The 6000-nt window shown below is 41.3% G+C and overlaps 1 long non-coding RNA gene across 4 annotated transcripts in view; it reads right to left on the bottom strand.

The window, feature by feature from the left end:
- Positions 1 to 2114: 2114 nt before the first annotated feature.
- LOC128351840 (uncharacterized) overlaps positions 2115 to 6000 on the bottom strand; it is a 36510-nt gene continuing 32624 nt past the window's right edge. For all 4 annotated transcript variants that reach the window (XR_008320070.1, XR_008320071.1, XR_008320072.1 and 1 more), the window contains one exon: positions 2115 to 4096. This is a non-coding gene — a long non-coding RNA (uncharacterized LOC128351840). The remainder of the gene's footprint in view (positions 4097 to 6000) is intronic.

Raw genomic sequence — 6000 nt, 5'->3', positions numbered from 1 at the left:
GCTATAACCATAGGGAGTTGGGGGAGAAGTGTAGTTTAAGAACACTGGTATATGGGCTTGCCAACTTATTATATATTATGGGATATCTGTACCTGGGTAGACAAATAAATAATGGGCTGGTTCAGATGAGACTTTTCAGGCCCATATTTTCTAGCTCCTGTGATTTCTGGGACGTATCAAGAGCATACCTATCCTGATGTCTTTTGCAGATCTCCTGACAGTGGTATGTTCCTTTGTTGCTTGGAGTGTGGGGAATTCATCTTAATTGCATTCTACATACAACTCAAATACTGTTTCAGTCATGTGTAGAACAGCAGTTTGGACTGCCCCCCCCCCACACAAAATAAAGGAAAACGGCAGGAGGATGTCAGGAAAATCTTCAAAATGGGGGTGCTCCCCTTTTTAATCATGTGAACTATAAAAGGATCGACTTATCCCATTATGGATTATCCCTGAGCAGAATATCCATGGATTTACAACTTCTAAACAGCGTTTAGGACTTAACATAAGTCAATATCAGGAGGCTGGCCTTTTGCCTTTGCCTGTTCAACAGAGCAGTCTCTTCTGAATGATTCTCTTCAGGCTCAAGTTCAGGGCCCAGCCTGGCCTATCCTGGCTCTTTCAGGGTCAAACTGTATAATACTTAAAGCATGTGATTGAGGAGCTAGTGCGCTTATTTTTTATTTGGTAAATTTCAGCCAGATCAGGCAGGTGAGTTCAACCCTCCGCTTTCACCACCATCCCATTACAGATCCTCTCCCAGTGGGGGAAGGGAGAGAGAGAGTGAGAGAGAGAGAGTGAGAGATTCTCTGTACTACGATGGGGGCAGAAGGCTGAGTTCCCCTCCCACAGTAATTAATCTGTGGGGGTCCAATATCCATTGAAAACCAAGCATGCTAGCTCTCCAATCATATGCTTAAAGCAATGTCTACTTACAGGATGTATATATCCTTAACTCCCCTGAAAGGAACATTTTCACTGAACATAGGATGGGGGAGAAGGCTTTGTGCATGAGCTTCACATCCTGTGTTGAGATGAAGGTCTGAAAAGGAAATCTTGGCCTACACATGCAGAGCAGTTCATGCACAAAGTCCCCTTTCAGGCCTTCACTGCAGTGTTGGAGGTCAAGGGATAGGACTGGCAGGGGTGCCAAGTCAGGGTTGCAGCTGGCACAGGGCTTCAGTCTCCCAAAGTCCAGACTTACTCTCATTTACACCTTACCCCATCAACTCCTCTTTATCATCCTCATCTTTAAAGTTCTTTGAGGTGGAAAAACAAGCTTCAGAACGTTTAAATGAATTTGGGGAAATGTTTCCTGTTTGTTCCCTCACATAAATATTTTTCTGTAAACTTCTAGCATGTGAGCTTTGCTGGAAGCCCTCATTGACCCAACTTGAACTTTGAGTACAAATCTCTTTACTCATTCCACATGATCCTGGCAAGCTGTCTGATAGTATATAGATTTCCTCCAGGCAAAAATAGTACAATTTAGCATTTTCTTTCCTTTAACATAGTTCATAGTCAACTGTAGATGGCTTCGATCTGGAACAAAATAACTTTACCCTGGCATGGGTAGATATGTAAACCCTGGAGAGATAATTATCCACTGTAGAAATGGTGTGTGTGTGGGGGGGGGGGGGGGAAGAGTAGACATGACTGTACCAACTGACGTTGCCATAATCTCAGGTTCAAGTCCTGTTTCCACATGAGTACGTACACATATAAGTGTATGCAGAAAAATATACGTATGTGCAATCTCTATTCTGAAAAAAAAGTATTATAGATTATCTATACTCATTTGGATGTATTTAGGCCCCTATGCAAATGGGTCCTTGATCACACAGTGCCCTGGGAAGGGTCTAGCAGACAAGATCCTGATTAACCTCCATGTGCTTGTTTCTGCAGTGAATTATTCTCTTCTCAGGACCCGAATGGCTTTAAAGTTATTATATTATAAGACCTTGAAAAGATGCAAGGGACAAAACTAATTCCCCCTTTTAAGGAGAGTAATAAAACAAGGTACAATTATTCAAAAATATATTGTGTTAGAGAAAACACATTTTATTATAAATAAAGTACTCGGTTTTAAAAAATCCACAGCAGAAACATTAACATTGACAAGAATGCTTTATTTGTCTCAAGTGTCCAAATGAACTATGAAGAAAATCTATTCTGGCTAAACAAAGAACAGATGGTAAATAATGGGAAAGCATTAAAATAAGTACGCTAGTAGTCACCACATAATAACAAGCCGACTTGCATTTTCTTCAGCCATGTTGTTATGGTGCAGGGAAATGAAATGATCTCTTGAGGATGAGAATAAGTCCCAAACCATTTCTTTTCATTACCTGAACACTCTCACTGTAAACAGATGAGTAAAAGATAGCCAGATTTAAGACATTAGATGAAAAATATCATTTCCCATGTTCATTGTTTTCAAAAACCCTTGCCTGCTGTTGAGTTACAAATAGGTTTATTAAATATTTTAAATGGAAAACGTTACTGAGCTACATGAACTCAGAAAAGCCGACTGTGCAGTTCAGTGACTTAATTAGCTAAGTGTTTCATACCAGTCTATACAGTATGGCACATACAGAGCTGAAACCTTTGTCAACAATTGGATGAGTTTGTACAGTAGCTCTGGAATATTCCGTGTCAGGGAGATAAACAGTATGCAGGCCAGTTTCTGTAAGAGAAAGGAACATTGTCAATTTGGTTGGGATTAAAATGAAATTAAATACTGGCAGCTTAAGGGACAAGGAGTCTAGAGGAGGCTAAAGAGAAGATGCAGAGAAGCTACAAACAGAAAGCAAGTATGGTGAAAAGAAAAAGGCTTATCAAAAACCGGTGTTGGTCAGATGAGACTTTGAAGCAACTTCACAGTGCTTAAGATCAGAAGGGACTGTATGCTATATGGGAGGCAGAAGGTATGTGCGAAACACTGAGAAGGAAATGTGACAAAGTAGTGGTGCTTGAAAAGCTGCAACCTGAGAAAATAATGGGTTTTCTGACCTTTTAGGAATTAATAGAGAATCATCAGGTGGCTAGATACCTAGCTTGTTGTGCTGTCCAATGGCTTTAGTTTAACCCTGTGCAAGTATGGGGATTCAGATATGGTTTGCTAAAATGAACAATCTCTGCAAACATGAATGTGATCCAAAAGATCACATGCTAATATAACAGGCATCCATGGAGGTTTGTTGGCCTCACTTTGCAGTTCCCAAAAGCCATAACATGAGGTCAGAATAGATGCCACCACAAGGAACATTCTGCTACTTTCCCCCAAAAAATACATAGAATGATGCACAGAAACACTGTGCGAACATTCACAGGACACAATCATGTTACTCTTGTCATGTATGCTGCTGCTTGACATAAACGGCTTGGGTCCGAGTGATTTAAGAGAGCTCCTTCTTCTTCATCAACCCCACCACTGGTTAAGGTCATCTGGGGACATCCAGTTGTGGTTGCCACTGGCTCGGTTGGTGGCAACTTGAAACTGGGCCTTTTCTAGAGATGTCCCGGGACTCTGGAATGCGCTTCTAATGATATTAGAATTTCCGCTTCTCTGAACGTTTTTAAGAAGGACCTAAAAACATTCCTGTTTAGTCAGGCTTTTTAGTTTATAGTTTTAAAGTTTCAGTTTTAGAGTTTTTATTGTATTTTAAATTGTTTTAATTATGTTAATGTTTTAATTGGTTTTGTATTGTGAACTGTCCAGGGACCTTTTTGTATAGGGCTGTATATAAATGTATTAAATAAATAAACAAACAAACAAACACACACACACACACACACAAACAAATAGACAGACAGACAGACAATTAACAATGTAAACAATAAATGAACACCTGATATTGAAAATTTAGACATATCTGCATTGCTATTATTTCTACTAAGGTAAAGTTGATGGTGTGGCATGCCAAAGTTGATCATGGTGATAGAAATAACTCTGTTCAAAATCTCTAGTCAGGTAATCATGGATGCTGTAAACAATGTCCACACGAGCATGCTTCCAAGTCCCACAATTGTGCTGGCATACTCAGGAGGTGGAGAAGCTGAGAAAATTCCTCATAGTTTATCCTTGGGAGGATCCCTGCAATTTAGAGAGAATTTCAATTTCTCCATGGGGAGAATTTTCACTTTGGAGAAATATCTCCATATTCCTCTGCCCATGCTCACCATAAGGATGGAATTTATCTGACAAGAAACAGTGAGGTCATATGATTGTCCCGGAGTGGTTTGTGGGGTGGGAAGAATGGTTACGCTGATCCCAACGCATGAGCAAGGACTCTTTGCAGTTCACCCTGCAGATGATCAAGGATCCTGGTGCTCCAGGAAGGAAAAACAAAGCAGGATCCAATGGTGGCCATTTTTATCATAGAGTCCCAAGGCTAGAAGGGCCAAGCAGAGAAGATCTGCCTGACCCCTCTAGTCATGGAACTCTGATGGCCACCAGCTCCCAGGAGCTGCATAAAGCCCAGATTGCATGCAGATGATAAAGGACTGAGGTAGGCCAGCTTTAATGGTTGTGAGAACAGCCTGCATGTTGGGGGGAGAGTTTTCTGAATAATGGGGAAAATCTCCCCCAAGTACAGCATTTGTCTCTTCAGAAAAACATTATCTTCATGGTGAGTGGAGGTGTTGTGCAGAGTTTCAAAACATGTTATTGTGGTGATGGGGTTACATGAATCCTCTTGTGTACTCTGTACCAGAGTACAGTGCCCACAATTGCCTGAACACCTGAATGCAGCTATGGTCTTCTACTCCAAATGTGCAACATTATGTGATGTCCAACACATATATTTACTGGTGAGTGAGCCAACTATCTTGCAGATCTGCTGAACTCAATCAGCAAAATTTGAGATACACAATATGAATGTGCTCTCTGCAGAATCTGCTCTCTGACCAGGGGAGGGGAAACATCAGCGCGCGCGCACACATGGCTGTGGCAGCACTGGTAAGTCCACCATTTTGTTTTTGTTTTTGTTTTTAAAAATCCTGGCCTAGCCCAGCAGGTCAAAACATTGAGATCAAAACATTTACTCCAATATTTTCCCACTCACTATGGTTCAATTCATATGTTACCAGACTGATGTGATTTCCACTTCTTCAGGGCATACAACATTATGATAAATCCACATAAAGAGTTTATCAGAATGTTGAATCACATCAGATTGCTAGAACTGTGTTGCTACTACCCAGACCAGCAACAACAAGGGTCCATATGGCCCCTTTAAGATATTTCAATAGCTCTCTTCAGTTTATTTTAAAGTATCCATCAAAAACCTCTAATTATTTTAGAAAATAATCAAGGACAACATTACTTCCACAAGAGTTCCTTCAGATTCATTCTGAATGTGGCTTAAAGGTCATGCCAGTCATATGATATGTTTCTATCCCCATTCATATCAAAATCCCGGCCTGACCCAGTGGGTTCAGTATGACCTTGAGTTGAACCAGGACCAGTCCAGCTTGAAGGCAAGCCCTCCTGCTAGGACAGTTCAAGTGCAAGCCAGCTCGACCTCAAACTGGCTTGCACATCCCTCCTACTGATATTTTGTGGTGTTCTGATATATTTTCCAAGAAAGCTCCATTGTATTCTTCTCTTTGTATTTAAATGCTGCTTATGGGGAAAATCAGGTTACGTCGATCATAGTCCATTAAACCATCTCCATTATATATACTACTGGCTGACATACTGCACAGCACCTTGCCAATCCTAGAATGGGCTGCACATGCTGTTTCTGCTATGCTCCAAACTCCATCCACACAGCTACTGAGTAGGGGTGAGCACACAACTGGAAAACCCTGTTCGGTTTGAGTAGAACTGGACTCAAACTGAACCAGATCCAGTTTGGTTCTATGCTTGGTCTGGGCTCAGCTCATGGGTGGTGGTGATGGAATTCCTTCAAACAAACAAAAATGGTATACTTACCACCACTGACAGGCTTCAGGGGTGCTGTCATGGTGTGTGTGTGTGTGGGGGGGTGGTCTCCT

The sequence above is a fragment of the Hemicordylus capensis genome, chromosome 3 (assembly GCF_027244095.1).
Source record: "Hemicordylus capensis ecotype Gifberg chromosome 3, rHemCap1.1.pri, whole genome shotgun sequence".
Lineage (NCBI taxonomy): Eukaryota > Metazoa > Chordata > Lepidosauria > Squamata > Cordylidae > Hemicordylus > Hemicordylus capensis.
The sequence above is the reverse complement of the archived record's forward strand: the minus strand, read 5'-3'. Positions and strand labels throughout refer to the sequence as shown.